The sequence below is a fragment of the Pseudonaja textilis genome, chromosome 2 (genome assembly GCF_049901715.1).
Source record: "Pseudonaja textilis isolate UNSWEBS1 chromosome 2, rPseTex1.2, whole genome shotgun sequence".
In the NCBI taxonomy this organism is placed as follows: domain Eukaryota; kingdom Metazoa; phylum Chordata; class Lepidosauria; order Squamata; family Elapidae; genus Pseudonaja; species Pseudonaja textilis.
This window is the reverse complement of record NC_141991.1, coordinates 17976466-17996256: the sequence shown is the minus strand read 5'-3', so window position 1 is coordinate 17996256 and position 19791 is coordinate 17976466. Positions and strand designations below refer to the sequence as shown.

At 41.5% G+C, this 19791-nt stretch overlaps 2 long non-coding RNA genes across 2 annotated transcripts in view; one reads left to right on the top strand and one right to left on the bottom strand.

Annotated features, from left to right (window-relative positions):
- Positions 1-19791, bottom strand: part of LOC148126775 (uncharacterized) — a 279119-nt gene that overhangs the window by 18541 nt on the left and 240787 nt on the right. The gene's annotated exons all lie outside the window — the stretch shown is intronic.
- Positions 9161-18694, top strand: LOC148126777 (uncharacterized). Its single transcript, XR_015741570.1, has 2 exons — positions 9161-15816; positions 18077-18694. It is a non-coding gene; the product is annotated as an uncharacterized LOC148126777 (long non-coding RNA).

Here is a 19791-nt window from a genome sequence, read left to right as displayed (position 1 = left end):
ATACATAATTATGAATACATGAAATGAGTACATATAAGAAAAATAAAAGAAAAATAAAAGAAACAATAGGACAGGGACAGGTAGGCACGTTGGTGCGCTTATGCACGCCCCCTACAGACCTCTTAGGAAAGGGGTGAGGTCAATAGTAGACAGTCTAAGGTTAAACTACAACAACCATGCCAACAGGGGCCTTCCAGAGATGGCAAACTACAACTCCACCCTTTTGAGCTGGTAGGACCACCATGTACTTAATGGTTTCACGCACCAGGGAATGTTAATAAAATACTAAAAAGTTTATTTACAGGAATGAAATCTCTGATTATTCTTTTTCAGTCCCACAGGAGTTGCTGTGAAGACACAACTGAAGGCAGGACAGGAAGCACATATTACATGTGATATGGATGATATCTAGGGAAAATATTGATACCTGTCCATGCTAGATAATGTCTAGATTCATAATTCATAGAGCAAAGGTTATGCTTTGCTTAACCAGAGTTTACAGACTAACCTATAATGGCTATGTTCACACAGGTGAATGAAAGAAAGAAAGAAAGAAAGTCTGCATTAGATGGCTTATTGAATCGACTCAGAGATTGAGTTCACACATCACATAAAACATTGATTGTTGATTGGTTGATTAATTGGTTGGTTGATTGATTCATTCATTCATTCATTCTACTATGCTACCCATTTCACTTTGAAAAATGAACTCTGAAAATAGCTCTGGGTGGCAGTTTGTTTGATTTTGGTTTAGCAACTTGCATGTACCTATCCACTGTAATTTGATAATCATAGCTTATGACTTAATGTACTCTACAGACCCAGTCAAACAATGGCCTTTAATGAATACTATAAAGCATGATTACATAATTGATGGCTTAGCATTTTGTACAAACAAACATTGAAAAATGTTTGAGAATATTTGTGCTGAATATTCGTGTGGTTAAAACGGAGTCATTTGTCTCTCTTGTTTCTATCTGATTGAACATAAAATGCAAACACGAGGAATAAATTGAAATTGTTTATCATTGGTCATAATTAAAATAATAACTGGTTTTATGGCAATCGTGAATGAGCAGGCCGTGGGCTTCCCATTACAGAAATTTAAAATATAACACTAAGAAAAGGAAGGGGGATGACCACACATCATTTAACCCATATCATTGCTGGGAATTTGGACAGAATGAATCCTCTCTTTCAGGAACTTAAGACCAAAGCAAAACGTTTTAACTAGGAAACATGTGACAACATGTTCTCAGTTATAGCAATTACGCATAAAAACTGCCCAAGTAGATCAAATCAAGGTCCATCTTGACCAGCAGTCTGTTTCCAGGGGCATCCAGCCAAATTCCTGTGCACTCATAAAATAGTACATACCTTAAACTGAACACTTTGCTTGTGAAATGAACTATTTTGGCCGTCAAACCAGGGAAATGGAATCTATATTCGGAATATTTTGAAGAACTCCAGCAGCCTACAGAAGATAACAATAAGAACAATGATAGCAGGCTACAAATAACTGAAATCAGATGACCAGATGGAGGCAAGCTGCATGGATGTGCCAGATAATAATCAGAGTTGGAAGGGACCTTGTAGGTCATCTAGTCCAACCTCCTGCCCAAGCGGGAGACCCTACACCATTTCTGACAGATGGGAGTCCAATCTCTTCTTGAAAGTCTTAAGTGATGGCATTCCCATCACATAGTGCCTTCTGACTAACCCAAATGTTGTCACGTAATGAGAGCCAGTTTGGTCTAGCACAGGGGTGTCAAACTCGTGTCATCACGGCAGCATCACATGACATATCAGGACTTTTTTCCTCTTCACTAAACTGGTCAGGGGTGAAACCAGCACGTGATGCATCTGGCCCACGGGCCGCGAATTTGACACCCCTGGTCTTACGGTTACGGCATCAAAGAAGACTATGAGTTCAAGTCCCATCTTAACCATGAAAGCTAATGGGGTGATTTGGGGTAAGTCTCTCTCACACACACACAGCCCAACCCATGCCACAGAGTGATTATTGTGGGGAAAATAGGATCAGGAAGGTGTTCACTGCCTTATTTGTAAAAATAATAAAGGTGGGATATAAATCAATTAAAAAAAATCATAGAACACTCTAACTGAGGGGTGGATAACTAAGGCCCTTTGTAGCCTAAAGTCTAAAATATGTGCCAGTTGCCAAAAGCCCAAATTTTGATCACATAACAGGGATGTTGTGATAGTTGTTTCACACTGTTGTCACTTCAAACTGTCACTAAGCAAATAGTGGACTACTTATAATATTTTTAACAACCACATAATCTAATATCCATCATGAATTCCATAGGATAATTATATATTCTTAAGCAGGTCAGTCAGCCCTACTGACTGATCCTAGTTTTAGTTCTTACAATGAGGAACCCAACTTAGGAGTATACCAAGTGAAATCATATTTAATCACTCTCAAAGCACTTATGGCTACTGAGATTCATTGATTTCAACAAATCTAACCTAAGCCAAGTATTTAAATTTTTTTACTTCTGAAGACTTTAGGATAACATTTCCGATTCCTCCTCCATTTAACTTTCTCAGCAATCCTGCAAGCTAAATTAGACTTAGATTTCGTAAGCTGGAAAGACTATCCAAATCCTTATTTCGTTCTGAGAAAGGAAAAGGAAATCTTCCGCCCCTCATCCTGATTTTATAGTCATCTTTTGCCACGTCATAACAGCTCCCTGGTCCATTCCGAAAGAAAGAAGGCGATTTGGTTCCAATCTCAAAATACCACAGTACAATTAGCTGGAATGGGTTGCTATTACACACCCATCCTCTTTCTCCAAGAAAAGAGAGCAAATTTAGTGGATGATGGTTAGGCAATATACTGGAAATGTGCACACCTGTTCTACGGCGGAAGGGTCTCCCATTCTTTTACCCTTCTCTCAGATCCCAGTGACTAACAGAAGCTGTAAAGGGCCATGAGGTACTTTGGGTCAGAGTTTGAACAAGTCAACCAAAAACAGCTGTTTCAACACTGAGTCACAATACTGGGCCAGCTGGGGAGTGAAATCTGAGTTGATTTCGGTGCTCCGAAGACCATGACAGCTACTTAATCCTACTCAGAACTTCCAAGGCAATTGGGCAACCTCCATATGATGAAACAGATGCTCTGAGTTGTAGTTCACCAATATCCTTGGAGGTGTAGATTTCCTATCCGTATTCTATGGAAAAAAGGACAAAGCGTAGATAAATTTATGAAGTTCTGGTCTATTTGCTTTTAAACAGCTGTCTTCCTCTGCTTAGGGTGCAACTACATACAGCGAGAGGCAACATTGAGATGAGGCTAGTCATTCTGAACTGGAAGAAAGAGTGGCGAAAGCGGGAAACTAGAAGGTTACTGTAACTCAACATTATGTCATATGTCAGGACTGAAAGGGGCATGTATTAATGAGATAACAGAAATGGGGGGAAAAAAGACCCTAGGGCGACCCCTAGTGGAGTATATCATGCTATTTCTTTAAATTAACACACACAGAAATGCACACAACCCTTTCTCTCTTATAGTCTTTTAGTCCTCCAGTTCAAATCTTGAAAAGTTTGTGTGTTCATACGCAATATGAAAAAACATGTAATATAAGGCAATCAAGGATGCAGTTAATAGGTCTCTACCTATTATGGTGAGAAGGTTTTCATGAATGAATACAGGAAGTAGTTTTAAAAAAATCCATTTATTCTATACCCATACCAAAGACTTAAAAAAAAACACTGCCTAGGTATCCGCTGCATTTGTTAGAGTTTGGTGTCTTATTTGTAAACTGCCCACAGTCACTTAGAGGAGATGAGTGATGTAGAAACTTGATCAATGAAATAAATCTCTAGAGTGAGTTGTCCAATCTATAAAACTCCTTACAGCTTAGTACCAGCATATCCCGTGGAACTCTTACATCCATGTGAAATTGGTCAGGTGGCCAAAAATCATCAGTAATCATTTGCAATATGACAAACTAATTAGGATCAAAGATTGGGCTTTGTCAGCCAAGGGAGCTTATCTTTGCCATTCTCTATTCACAAAAGCTAACATTTCTACCACATTGTTGTGATTTTTTTTCTTAAAGACCATTAGACGCACTAAGAGTTTTCCCTTCCTGGACCAGCAACTTTTAAGTATTTAGTGAACAACTCTTGTTATTCTCGTTGTTTCATCGTGCAATCCTGTACAGATCATCTCAAAAGGGAGCCTCTGTAAGTTGAATGATACTCATTTCCAGATCAGAATTTGCAACTTTGAAATATTTTTAAAGTTACAGAACAACAGAGTTGGAAGAGACCTTTGGAGGTTTCTAGTCCACCAATCTCTAGAAGTAGACCCTACACCATTTCAGTCAAATGGCTGTCCAATCTCTTCTTAAAAATCTCCCGTGATGGGGCATTCACAATTTCTGAAGGCAAGCTATTCCACTAATTTGTTCTTGCTATCTGGAAATTTCTCCTTAACTCTAGGTTGCTTCTCTCCTTGATTAGTTTCTATCCATTGCTTCTTGTCGTTGGAAAACAGATTAACCCCCTTTTCCTTAGATATTGGAAGCTGTTGAAGAATGGAAAACAATGCCATTCTGGAGTGTTATATATGGGTTTATTTTAGAAGGGATTTTAAAATGTTTTCAGCCACCTGGGAGTCACCTATGTGTGAATTGAGAGGCTATATAAATTTATTAAATAAAAGCTGATAATAATAATAATCTTTAGCACCCTCAAACAAACAACATTTGCCTATCCCAGGTCTTTGGAAAGGAAGACGGATAAAAATGACAAATCCAGTCTAAACATCTGGCTGCCTGTGCATTGAACCATAATAATAAAATTATCTCAAAAGAGAGAGGGTTGCAAGTCTATCTCTCTATCGATTTGAATATAATTAATTAGAAGACAAGATTCAACTGAGTAGTCCATACACTTGTGGAAAAAGTTAACCTCGTAGGTTCCAAGAAGAAAAAAAAATAAACAAAATGGCAATGGGAAAAAAAGACTTAGATCTGGAAACGTTAGCAATTTTGATACATCCCACCAGCCCTCTCCTTGTCTAGACAGTTTTTAATATGTCCCTTTGAAGGATTATTGAAGCAGTAGCAAAATTTGAAAGCCGGTGCAGCTGGTGCAGCTGAAATGTAGGACAAAGGAAATGAGAAGAAAAAGAAAAACAAGACTGTGAAGGGATTTTTAAAAAATTGCCAACAGTGGGGGTAAAAGGGAAAGGGGCGCAACCCTGCAAACAAAGGAAAGAAATGCAGAATGTTGGAATTTGGGTTGCTAAGGGATGTCACGTGGGGTTCCCTACAAAGAGATGGTTTCTCTAATCCTTAGCTTTCCAAAATGGGGAAGGGGAGAGAGAGGGAGGGTGGGTATTAAGAAAGTAGGCGTTGGTTTTAGCCAAAGTTGAGAATCAGATTTTAAGAGAATGAATCTGTCTTGGGAAAAGCTTATCGAAAACTGTTTTTCCATAAGCACTGTTGGAAGAATTATCCTTCTGGGTTCAGTTGCAAATGGGGGGAAAAAGACACTGGAAACATGGAGGCTGTTTGGAAAGATGGTTTAACGGTGGACAGGACCACATGGCTTGGACCTCCAAAGTGAAAAGGATGATACTTCAAGGTGAAAAGAGAAGGGAGGGCCAAGATGCTGAGAGACCCTTATATATCCTCTGTTCGCCTCCACCTCAGTATTTCCTGTTCCTGGGCAAGAAATGTATCCCATTGGCTGTCAGACTCCCGGGGTGGGGGGTCTTAACTAACTATGTAGGCTTTGCCTGGACCTGTAGGCTTCACCTGAGTGTTGGCTGATACAATCTTCCCAGGCCAGGTGGTGAGATGGGTAGAGGCCTTTATTATGTAGAATACTCTGGCCTAGGCCTTAATGACCTATTAGAAAAGGGGGGAGGCTGAATTTCTGCCTCTCTGAGGTGAGTTTCTGCTTCTGAGTTTCTACTCTTTTTTAGGGGAAATATTCTGCCTTTTTAATATTTCCCAGGATATTTCAATTTTTTAGGAGGGGTGGGTGCTAACTTCCCACAACACAATGGCGACTGAATGATTTCTAAGTCCCTCTAATGCAAGGGTCTTCAAACTTGGCAAGTTTAAGACTTGTGGACTTCCACTCCCAGAATTCCTGAGCTAACATGACTGGAGGAGGAATTCTGGGAGCTGAAGTCCACAAGTCTTAAAAGCTGACAAGTTTGAAGACCCCTGCTCTAATGCAATGTTTCTCAACCTTGGCAGCTTGAAAGTAAGTGGACTTCAACTCCCAGAATTCCCCAGCCAGCTAACATTGTTCTCATCTAAAGAATAGACAAGAGGAGAGAGATGATCAAAAACTCAAAATGCAATCTATTTCTGAAAGAATAAAATGTAAGAAAGCAGATACATTTTCTAAAGGCATGGCACTGAAAAAGAGGGACTGAAGACTGGTTCTCGCACTCCCAACCATTGCAGCATCCCCCCAGTACATAAATCACAAACGGGGCCTTGGAAACTGGCTTGAACATATGACAGTTGCCGCATCTTGCAATCACATCATCATCATTTGTGACCTTTCCAGATGGGCTCCAATAAGCAAAGTCAATGGGAAAGCCATTAGGGAAAGCTGGAAGCCGTGTATACACACACACACAGAGTGATTGTGTGCAGTGTTTCCTGTTGCAATGTCATTTCTATTTAAACTTGTCTGATGTATTAACATAGCTTCTTATAAAGGAGCCCCCAGAGAGAGTATATTAATAATTTATTAAATACATATATTGCCCAAATCCCAATTACTTTGGAAGGAGAAACAATCACTAGTACGTTTCTTACCTTCTATCGTACTATGAAATCACTACAGCAAATCCTTGACCACTCAATTGTGCCCAAAATGTCTGTTGTTCAGTAAGACATTTGTTAAGTGAGTTTTGCTCCATTTTATGACCTTTCTTGCCACGGTTGTTAAGCTGCAGTTGTTAAGTTAGTAACCCGGCTGTTAAGTGAACCTGGCTTCCTCATTGACTTTGCTTGTCAGAAGTTCACAAAAGGTGATCAAATGACTGTTTCCTAATATGATTTGATTGCCTATTTGTACCCTATGACTGTCAGGATTCCAGCAATTGCCCTCATTAAATCATGAATCTCGAGCCAAACTTCAAAAAGCTTCAAATGATTTATTAGAGGCGACATACCTGCACTGCCCTGTATGAAGCCAACTCTGGCATACATAATTTACAGTCACCTGTGAGCCTGTTTCCCCCCATCCCTCCCCCGGGTGTCTCATAAACCAGATTCTCCAACTGAGCACGTTCACAGGCCGGGTGTCATCATTCACGTTCTCCAATTAAATATATTCCAGGCAAAAGCTCTGGTATTTTAGTTACAATCTTTTAAAGATAAGAGATGGAATGTACTTTCGCTTTCAAACTGCTGCACTGTTCTTCCAGATTCCACCCCCCCCCCCCATTTTTTAAAAGACAACTACTAAAACAGGCATAGGAATGTTTTATGAGTTGACAATGACTATATTAAGTGTTGTATTTTATTATTCTTGATGAATGCATCTTTTCCTTTTATGTACACTGAGTGCATATGCACCAAGACAAATTTCTTGTGTGTCTAATCACACTTGGTCAATAAAGAATTCATTCGTTCATTCATTCATGACCCCAGGACATTGCAATTGCCATAAATATGAACCAGTTGCCAAGCATCTGAACTTTGATCTTGTGACCATAGGGATGCTGCAACCATCGTAAATGTGAAAAACGGTCATAAGACCCTTTTTTCAGTGCCATTGTAACTACGCTGTTGTAAGTCAAGGATTACCTGTATTACTATAAGGTGTCTTCAAGACTTGTGGACTTCAATTCCCAGAATTCTTCCTCGTCATGTCAGCTCAGGAATTCTGGGAGTTGAAGTCCACAAGTCTTAAACTTGCCAAGTTTGAAGACCCTTGCTATAAGTGGTTGAGTGGTTGCGAATCTTTTCCACTGCTGCTTTTATTTTTAATTTTTGGTTTTTTAATCCTGTTTTAATTGTGAGTCACTCAGTGTCATGATGCCTGATCCATATAGTTATTCAACCAATAACCTAAATAGTCCAATTTTGCTTCCCTGCCATGAGGTTGAGGCAGCGAAGATGGTATAATAAAACTGCATTTCCCATAGGTAAAAATACGTAATTGATGGGATTTCTAAATTTTCCTGGTTCTGGGAGAAAATTCTTTTTTTCCTTAATTCTAATTGGGATCTATTTGTGTGTTTGGGAGAAAACCAATGTTATTTCCAGGAAGCATCAGGGTGAGTCTTGGGGAGACATGCAAACATTAAGAATCTTAAGTTTCTTTAGCTTTGATTTAAATTAAAGAAAACGCTGGTAACTATTTGAGTCATTTAGATGATTCTAAACCCTATTGTGATGCCTCCTGTTTCTTTGGCTCTTTTGTTAGTTTCCATAAAACTTAAGCAATTAAAATAAAAATTATTAAAATTTGGATATTTTTCAGGACAGATGCAAATAAGGCAAATATTAACTAAAGCAAAAAGGTAATTGGGTTTTGCTATTGCTTATAATCCAAATTTATGTATATTTAGTTCCAATGTTTCCTTTCTCCTTGCTTATTCTGAATTAGTTATTTTAATACTTAGTTTCACATTTGAAGAGAACGTTTTACACCTGAGATCTCCTTTTCGAGACCTTCATAATTTGATTGTTGTTTTCATTTTTAATAAAAAAAAATTATTAAATATTTTTAACCTGTAAAAAAACCCTGCATTTCGTTTATCCTTTGCGCCTCCTTTTTTGTTTCCCTTGTTAATTCTCTTAATTTCTCCCAATACAACAACAACGTGCATAAGCGCACCAACGTGCCTACCGTCCCTGTCCTATTGTTTCTTTTTTTTTCTTATTCGTATCCATTTCATGTATTCATAACCATGTTTATACTTATACCTGTTACCTAATAATCGCTTGACAAAATAAAATAAATAAAAAATTAAAAAAAAAAACCCACCCTGATTTCGCATTCACGGAACAACCTCACTGCGGAAACTACAGACTCGCAGGCCACAGGCTCCGCCCCTCGCCCCGCCCTCCGAACTCGGGGAGAGCCACTGAGCGAGGTTGGCGCGTCCAGCCAATGAGAGGAAGACGGGAGGAAATTCGGGTCCAGGCGCGCAATCCCAGCAGGCTTTGCGTGGGCGCCGGGCGAGCTGGGCTGCGGAGATCGTGGAAAACCGGCGGGTGGGTTGCATCCGTTGGCATCGCCTCGGCGGAGCGTGTCCGGGGCTCGGCGGGCAAGCGAGTCCTCGGGACGGGCGTTCAGGCCATTTAGGGGAAGGCGAGCGCCGGGCTTCTCCGTAAACCTTGCTCGCACGGGAGGCTCGTTCAACCGGGCAGACCGGCTGCTGCTCTTTCCCCCGAAGTCTTTGCAATGTGCTCCGGCTGTCTTGGGAGCAAGCGGTGCAACAAAGCCGGGTAAGCTCCATCCGCGTCGGCTGCCCCGAGGTGGGGGATTCCAACTCCCATCCCCTCCAGGCGGCACTTCTAAAGATCTGTTTGGGGGAGAGGCTGTCCTGGTCCTCTGGCGGGGGGGGATGATGGGATCGGTAGTCCAGCGCCTTGATTGAGTCAGGATCTGGATTTAAGAGGACAGAACGATGATTGCCGAGAGCTTCTTTCCTCCCCCTCCCCCCCCCGAAGGTGGCGTTGCTGTCACCCGATGCCCTCTGCATCGTGGCGCGTGATGTTTAAAAGAGGCAGGGGATGGTCCTTAATGCAGAGGACCAAACGTGCCTAGAATTTATTATTTTATTTTATTTTATTATTATTTTATTTTATTTTTTTATTTTAGCTTGAACACACATTCTCTTGATGTCCTTGCAACTCGGGGAAGACTCTTGTCTTATAGCCCTGCAAATCTATGAAATAGCAGATTTAACAGTTGGAAGGGTCTTTGTAGGTCATCTAGTCCAACCCCCCACCCAAGCAGGAGACCCTGCACCATTTCTGACAGATGGGAGTTCAGTCTCTTCTTGAAGGTCTCAAGTGATGGCTCTCCTACAACTTCCGAAGGCAAAGCTGTTCCATTGGTTGATTGTTCTCACTGTCAGAAAGTTCCTCCTTATTTCCAGGTTAAATCTCTCCTTGTTCAGCTTCTATCCATTGTTCCTTGTCTGGCCTTCGGGTGCTTTAGAAAATAGCTTGACCCCTTCCTCCCTGTGGCAGCCCCTCAAATATTGGAAGATGGTTCTCCTGTCTCCCCTGGTCCTTCTCTTCACTAGACTAGCCAAGCCCAGTTCCTGTAACCGTTCTTCAGTGTTTTAGACTCCAGTCTCCTAATCATCCTGGTTGCTCTTCTCTGCACTTTTTCTAGAGTCTCAACATCTTTTTTATAGTGTGGTGACCAAAACTGGATGCAGTACTCTAGGCGTGATCTTATTAAGGCTTTATAGAGTGGTATTAATGAATACCTTGCTTGACTTGAGCTCCTTCTCCCCAAATTCACAACATGCCCAGCCTTAACACTGAGAATTCTTGTGCAGTATCTGATCTGCAGGGCAAGCGGCTGCCAAAATCATGATTGAAAAACAAACAAACGTGGAGTAGTTTGATACTTATGTACAGGTAATCCTCAGCTTACAACAGTTCACTTTGTGACTGTTGGAAGTTAGAACAGCACTGAAACAGTGACTTGTGACCATTTTCCCCCACTATTGACCACTGCATTTATTCCCCATGGTCACGTGATCAAAATCCAGATATTTATGAAGCTTGCCCTGTCCTGGGGTCATGTGATCACTTTGTGTGACCTTCTGACAAGCAAAATCAATGGGGAAGCCGGCTACAATTCACAACCACATTACAAATTTAACAACGGCAGTGATTCACTTAACAGGCGTGGCAAGAAAAGTCGTGAAACGGGGCAAAACTCACTTAAGGAATTTCTCACTTAGCAACATATATTTTGGGCTCAGTTGTGGTCATAAGTTGAGGACTACCTGTACTTTTCAGGCAGTTGCTAGGAGTCAACACTGACTTGAAAGCACAGGTGCACATTCAAGAATATAGGATAATTTGAGGTGGAAGGGACTTTGGAGGTCTTCTAGCCCAACCCGCTTCTCAAGCATTTCAGACAGGTGGCTGTCCAATCTCTTACTTCAAAACTTTCAGTGTTGGAGCATTCACAACTTCTGGAGGCAAGCTGTTCCACTGGTTAATTGTTCTCACTGTCAGGAAATTTCTCCTTAGTTCTGGCTTGCTTCTGTCCTTCATAAGTTTCCATCCATTACTTGTTTGTTGTAGAGAGTTTTATTTGTTTTTTAACCGAACTTTATGAATGATGTTCACCAGCTTCCTATGGCGAATTCTGCTTGATATATGTCAGAGGTAGCTAACCTTTTGGGGCTCCTGTGCCAAAAATTGCACGCACTCGTGGGCCAACCCCCAGAATGCAATGCGCCCTTCCCCCTCGGCACATGCGCGTGCAATCCCTGTGCCTCACAGCTGATTTTTTGGGTGGTTTGAGGCCTTTTTTGGCCTCCCAGAGGCTTGGAAAAAGTCTCTGCAAGGCTTTTCAGGATGAATTATAGGCCCGTTTCATCACTTCCTGTAATACCAGAAGTGACAAAACGGGCCTATAATTTGGCCTGAAAAGCCTTGCAGAGACTTTTTCCAAGCCTCTGAGAGGCTGAACAAGGCCTCAAACCAACCAGAAAAAAAATCAGCTGTGAGGAACACACATGCACAGTGAGGTACGTTAGCCTGCGGCTCGTGTGCCAGCACAAATGGCTCTGCGTGCCACTTGGGGCACGTGTGCCATAGGTTCGCCATCACGGATATATGTTTATGGTGGGGGTTTGCTGACCTTTGAGTACATCTAGTGAGATTTGTGTACAATATAAACCCCTACAGACTGTAAGCAACTATTGCAGATGGGTTGATAAAATTCCTGCTGGAATCAGGAGGGGTGAAAAATCTTAAGCATCTCGCTGCTCTATATCTGGAAGGCGTGTTTATAAAAGACTACTAGGGCATGAATATCTGGTCTAAGGTGTCCCAAGACTCAGTCCTTGGGTTGAGAGAGAGAGTAGCTTGTGAAAAATGTCCTAGTATAAAGAATGTTCTCTCTGGAGTTTAGTTGTATTCCACCCTGAGCTCTCGTTATCAATGAACTATTATTAGTCTTGGAGTGAACTATTATTAGTCTTGGAGTATATTATTAGAACCAGAAGAACGTTCATTGTTGTTCATGTCAGCATTTGTATTCTGGGATCAGAACAGTTAGATCAACACTGCAGATGTTAAAACTGGGGAAAAAAGAAAAACTGGAAGCTTTCATGTTGGGGGAAAAAGCAACAATGAAAAATTACTTTTTTTTTTTTTAGTTTAAAGTAAAACATTAAAATATTTTCAATGTTGAAAACATCAGAAATAACGTGAAGCAGGATTCTTGAAGTCAGAATTTGTGTTTGGAGCACCTACTAAGGCACTTCCAGGTTGAAAGGATTAACTGGTGACACCAACCGCAGTCTGAGGAGGCTCCATTTCGTGTGCCCACCGAAGTGGTACCTATTCATCTACTTGCATTTGCTTTTGAACTGCTAGGTGGACAGGAGCAGGAGTGAATGACAGGAACTCATTCCATCACGTGGTTCGCTCTCTTGGGTTTCAAACTGTCGACCTTAATGGTCTTATGGCTCAGCGTTGGTAACTTTAGGTTCTTGGACCCAAGAGTGGATAAAGATGGATGGTGAGCTGGAGAAGTGAAAAGGAGCTTAAAAACAAAGAGGTGGCAAAGTTATGAAAGGATAACACGCTCCTATGACAACAAATATCAGAATAATTATAGCAGTGGCTTTTCAAAGGGGTAATGTATGAATTTGGAAGATGAGTACTGAAAAGATCAGTGCTTTCAAATTATGGCTTGGGAAAGAATTACTGACAGTAGTGTAGATTGCAAGAAAAACTGCTTAGTTAAAACCTAACTGTTTTTGAGGTGATGCACAATATGTCAGATGATGGTCATAACTTGGATGCGAGAGATAGGAAGTTGAAATTATTAAGTTCAGCAAGGTTGAAAGAAGTGGAGAAGTGGATAGGGTTGATAGACAGGATCGGGAATTACTTCTGTGTCCTTGAAAGAAAGAAGTGGCAGTAATCATCATTGTCTTTTAATGAGCCCATAATCCCTTGCGGGGTGGAGTTTGGGCTACAGAATGGAGCTGAGTGTTTACTGGCCGGATGCCCTTTCTGTTGCTAATGCGGAGTTATATTCAGCAGATATAAGTGCCCAGAGAGAGAAATATCTGCCTCTATGTAGGATCAAACTCATAGTCTCCTGATTTGTGAGGCAAGAACTCCACCTCTAGGCTACTGCACCACTCAAATACAAGTGGCAGTAATATTCCTGTCAAAATGGCAAGTATTTGTTTATAGCAAGGGTGTTCAAACTTGACAGCTTTAAGACTTGTGGACTTCCACTCCCAGAATTCCTGAGCTAACATGATAGGAGGAGGAATTCTGGGAGTGGAAGTCCACAAGTCTTAAAGCTGTCAAGTTTGAAGGCCCCTGATCTATATAGTCCTATGAGTTGAGCCCAACTTAGTGACATCAAACAAATTAAAGTATGATTCCTTTGATACATGTTCTTTAATATACATGGATGTTGCCAAATAGAAATTGTAATCCCAAGATGCTCAGGGAGACAGATTTTGGTTTGGGGCAATTCTCACATCAGCCTGGATAACACATCACACTGAGTTGATAAACACAACTCTTTCAAACCAGACAATATATACCCAAAGCAAACTAACCACGTTATAGTTTACCACTATATAAACCCAGACATACAGTGCATAGAATCACAAAACAGAAGTGTAGTATGGCCTCTTGGTCAGGTCCAAGTGGCATCTGTATTGCCTTATTCGGAAAATTAGGTTAATTGAGTAAAAACATGATGTAAGTGTGCTTCTAATCCATGAGACTGGTTGGTACATGCAAGTGGAGGATTAGTTTATTTTAATTCTGTCCAGTTACAATATATAGGGAGGTTATACAGGTACTCTAGTTTATACAAATGTATCTCACAACCACATATTTATAGGAGAGTCATCTTTGGGATTGCCTTCATGTAGCCTTGGCAACCGTAATTTGACAAGACTGGGACGCTTGAGGTTACACAAGACTTTCGTTTTCTTGTGTATGCTTTGCTTTGTGAAATATTTTTCATTCCAGTTTGTCTTTTTGGTAACTAGAGTAGGCTTTTTAGGAGCTATTTACTGAAAATGAGACTTGACATGGGAAGTGCTGGCAATGTGTAGCTTGGTTTCCTGAAAATGGCCCCCCCAGATGCCCAAAAAACAGGCATGCCTGCACCGGCCAACTGGTCTTCGGGTGCACACGCACATGTATGTTTTGGTTTGGGCGCTCGGTGCCAAAAGAGGTTCGCCATCACTGCTAGATGGCATTGCAAAATTGAAACCTGTTAGGAAGGAAGAATGAGTTTGTTCGCTGCCTGACATTTTGCTAGTACTTTTAATTTACTACAGGTGACCATACACATGAACCGAGTCTGTTCCCAGCCTATTAGGAACTTAGCACTTCCTGATCTGCAGAGTTCAAACTATGAACTTTTAACCCGAACGTGAGCTTAATGAAACAGGTCGCTACCTCAAATCCCTCTTAACCCAAGTTGGCCGGTGCTTCTCATGAGCCGGCTAAAGGGCCGGGGGGTCAAAATGATGGGGAAACCTACGGCTGGGGTTACTTTTCTTTGCCACCGTGACTTCGGTATACACTAACCCCCAACATGGCAGTGGGCACGCGAGCTTCTTTTCCGCTCCACTGACTTTTTGTCTTTCTCCTTCCTGTCCTGTCGAAATGTTCTTCCGATTTCCATCTTGCCCGCGCTGCAAAACTCACGCCTTTGCTTCTCCCCCAGCCGTTTCAGGACCTGCTTCAGAAACTTTTGTGTAGCCTAAGTGTCCCTCATGCCAGCCCTGTCGATATCCTACAGGCAAGCTTTTCAGTGTGATACTTCCTTGCATTCCGCCTCCTTGGGAATGGTTCAGGCCCTGTCACGCACATTTCACGTGCATGGCTCTCTTGTCGTTCCTTTTGCAGTGCCCAGTCCTGTCTGATGAATGCCTCTTGTCTCGTTTCTTTCATTATTATTTTTTTCCAGTTGTTAAAATTTGTTGCACAGTTGTTCAGTTGTTAAAATTCGTTGCAGCAACCAGCCTCTCTCCCCACGCTGTGCCACCCTTCCTGGCCAAACCAATCCTCTTTGGTGCTGTTCCAATCTCCTCAGAGGGAAAAATCCACATGAAAGTTGCCCCTCGAGTTTTCCCTGCACTCACTTTGCACAAGTAAGCAGATTCATCGCTCACAGGCTGCATGCAAAACGTGGGAGCTCTCTCTCTCTCTCTACGTGCAAAATTTGGACGGTTGGAATATGGGGTAAGTGATGTCCTTGGGCTGAGTGGTCCGTTGTCTGTTGATCACTAAACAAGGCCAGGAGAAGACAAAAGACCAAATTTCTCCTCAAGAAATGTTACGGTTATCATCATCCACACCAGGGACTAGCAACAGAAGAGGTGCTTACTCAGAAGTAAGTTTCGGTTGATGTAAAGGTGGCTCCTTTGTTTGTAAGCATGGCTTGGATTGCAGCCTCAGCCTTGTCTCCCAAGGCAGAATTCTTCGTTCTCGATTTTCTCTTCCGCTCAGGTGGGACACCTTCGTGCGTTCCTGGGATTGATCTGTGCCGCATCTGGTCCTTTCGAAAAAACGGTGCTACGGGGTCCTGCCTGAGTCTTCCAGGAAGGTAATTCTGTTTCTCCTAAGATAAGTTGTAGGCACTTATCCTTGACTTACAACAGTTCATTTAGTGAACTGTTCAAAGTTACAGTGGCACTGGAAAAAGTGACAACCATTGCAGCATCCTTGTGGTCATGTGATCAAAATTCAGATGCTTGGCAACTGGTTCTTATGACCGTTGCTGTGTCCTGGGGTTAACTGATCCCCTTTTGCGACCTTCCGACAAGCAAAATCCATGGGGAAGCCAGGTTCACTTAACAACCGGGTTACTAACTTGCCAACTGCAGTGATTCGCTTAAGAGTTGTTTCAAGAAAGGTCATAAAATGGGGCAAAATGACACGTAACAAATGTTTCGATTAAGATAAATTTTGGGCTCAGTTGCAGTCGTAAGTCGAGGACTACCTGTAGAATTTGATGATCCCTGATTGGATTCACACTTCCATGTATTTGTAAAAATCATTAGCTGCCCATGGGATAAGTCTGGGCAGCTTACAATAGTAAAAGATAATACCGTGTTAATTTTTATAATAATATAATAAATACAATATTATAAATAACAGCTGTGGTGGTGCAGTGGTCAGAATGCGGTATTGAAGGCTAATTATGCTAATTGCCAGCAGTTTGGCAGTTCAAGTGTCACCAGGCTCATGGTTGACTCAGCCTTCCATCCTTCCGGGGTCAGTAAAATAAGGACCCAGATTGTTAGGGGCAATAGGCTGAATCTGCAAGCTTGCTTAGAGAGGGCTGTAAAAGCACTGTGAAGCGGTATCTATATGTCTAAATGCTATTGCTATAAATACTATAAAATCAACCTAGCTAAAAGAGGTGGGAGGGAGGGAATATGATGAGAAGGTAGACCACACCCAAGTCAACTGGCAGAGCCAGGTCTCTTTAAGCTCTTGCATAGGAGGGTTGGAGCTGACCTCATTTCCGAGGGGATGTTCCAGATGGCAGGCACAATTCAAAGTATGTTGGTGCTATGTGTGAATTCTGTCTTGGTGGCTTATCTCACAAACGATGGGTACAACAAACCAGGGCTTAGGGTGATGTTGAACTTAAATACTGTTTGAAAGTTGGAGTTCTTTCGTGCTATAAAACAGGGGTTTCCAACCTTGGCAACTTGAAGACTTGTGGATTTCAACTCCCAGAATTCCTCAGCTGAGGAATTCTGGGAGTTAAAGTCCACAAGTCTTCAAGTTTCGTCGGTTGGAGACCCCTGCTACAAGACATTGAGTGGGTTTTAACAAGAGCAGAACTGAGCTAGTAGACTCTCAAAAAAGCCAAGATGGTCTGTTTCAGCCAACTTAAGGAGATTAAGCAAGGATTCAAAAGCCCCCTGACCAGTCCTTTTGGAGAAGGCCTCCCCACAAGTGATTTGAGAAACAAGTTCGAACCCGCGGATAATATTTTACTCCAGACTAATCTCCTTTCCCGCCAAAAACAAAACAAAACAGCAGGTTCAGTGAGAGGTTTTGAAGCAGAAAATAACATTCATGAGATTTGGTTGCAAATTACCTCCTACAAAGGCGTGCCTTTACTTCCCATGTAGAGGCACGTAAGAAAAGGAGGCAGATTACATGGAATAAGACATAAAAAGAGCACTGCTGGTTTCTGGACCCTGTGCTACTCTCTTCAGTCCTACATGAGATGATAGATAATAAGATGGGATGGGAAAATGAACAAGTAGTCCTTGACTTATGACCCATAAGGGAGACTGCCATGATGGTTGTAAAACAGGTGAGTCATGCGACTGGCCCACTTTTACAAACCTTTTTGGTTAAACACATGAATGGTTTGCTGTGGACTCAGTTTTTGTCAAAACACGGAAATGAGTGCCAGTTTTCTGCCGAACCTTTGCAAAACAGTCGTGCAAATGGTCGTAAATGCAGTCATGTTGCCGAGCACCTGAACTTCAACCATCTGACCACCAGGGGGCTCCCCAACCGCTGAACTGTATGTCTGGGTTGTAAATAGCCCCCAGAGTAGATCATAACTTTGAACAATCTGTGTGTGACCGGTTGTAAGTCAAGGACTGCCTTAGTCCCTTCTACAGAAGTCTTCTCAGACCTGATGCACCAACAAGTCCCAGTTTCTCTGGCCAAAAATTACCAAAAACACTTCCTAAGTAGAGGTGGAAGTAAACCTCATGTTTTGAAGACCTTGCATATGGGAAGGTTTGGCCAATGGACTAATACGGTCGTACATAATTTACGTTACTTTTTTATTCTGAAAATGCCTTATTTTTCCTTTCCCCTTTCTTGGGCAGGTACTCCCAGACGGCACTGTGATCCCAGGATTCCTTAGCCCGAAGAACAGAAATGCTGTTCGGGAAGAACTATTTCAGTAGGTCTTTTTAGATGCAAAACTTTGCACTCTTGATTGCCTTGCAGGATATTTTCGTACGTGTTTAAAAAAGAAAACGCAGCTAGATAAATGCTTTCTGCTTGGTTGGTTTTAAAATTCATCACAGTCTGCTCACGTGTTGACTCTCGAGCGTAGACAATTTCCAAATGAAGGAAACAGAGCCGCAGAAACATTTATCCTCTGAGCTGTGGACTTTATTGCTGATTATTAAGAGGTTGGAAGTGGGGACATGAAGGTTAAAAATAGCACTTCTGTTATGTTGGTACGGATTGAGCTTCCCAACAAACTGCAGGAAGTTTGGATTACAATGACCATTGCCCCCAGTTTGATAACCCGTATATAGTATGATAGGAGCAGCAGTCTAGCATAGTTGGTATGAGATTGCTGGTGGTTGACTTTGTTCATTGAACTGAACAAAACTTTCGGGGTCCCTTGTGGGGATTATAGGAAAGGTCCAATGTTTGAGGATGATAAAGATAGCAAATTCGTTCTTTGTACATGAACAACAAATAAAAATTTTGTTTAAAAAATTCTACCAGCAGTCGTTTGACCAGTTATTTTAAACCTGTCTTAAATTCTTATCAGTTCCCACGATAAGCATACAGCATGATGGGGAACCTGGGTGATTTCTAGCCTGGCTAGAGAATTCTGGGAGTTGAAGTCCACAAATCTTCAATGTTGCCACGGTTGGGAAACACTGGCCTAGAATGTCCCAGAGCTTTCCAAATGTTCTTCCTCTTCGTTTACAGTGGATGTCGTAGCCTTTAGCTTTCTGATCTTTTCCATCTTTCAAGAATACATCAAAAACACCTTACCACATCCCAGATTATCTATCCAATCAAGGACAATCCACAGATAGATCTGTCTTAATGACTGAAAAGATTGCAATTGTAGCCTCCCAACAAAGGCGTGCCTATTATATTCTGTGAGCGGGCATGTAAGAAATGGAGGCAGATAAAATGGACTGGCGACATTGCACAAAATAGACACTTCTCTTTGCTATTTGTAGATCTCCCGTCCTACATGTCCTGTAGACAATGGAAAAGATTTAGATCCCTCTTCGATTAAAATGGATTGAGTTCTGCTTGTTTAATTAAAATGTTCCGGTATCTAGTTGAAGACTTTACAAGTCTTCCAAATTGCTTTCGTTTTGAGAGCATTAAAACAGCTGGATTACACTAAAAGATAAATTATACTTCAGCATGGTTCTTGGTGATTTTTTGTTGTTTAAAATTTTTTTCTACTGTCTACTCAGTCAAGGGCATGTAAGGAAAATCAGGACGAAAGACAATGATATTTCAAGCACGTACAAATATGCAGAAGAAACATGTTATTTGTTATATGGGACATAGATCTCTTCTTTGTCCATAGCAGATGAAAGAGTTGGGGAACAAAAACCCAGATGTTTCACAATCTTCTTTTACTAGGATGGCCCTTACATTTTCCAAATGATGATTTAGAAGTCCACAATGGCAGGAAATTTTAGAAATACTCATTTAGAGACTAAAATTAACCACAAAACACTGAACCTGCTGTATGCTCAGATTCTGCCAGTTCCACCAATGGCTTTCGTTTTTTTTAAACGTGCAATTTGAATATTATACTACAGGTATACCT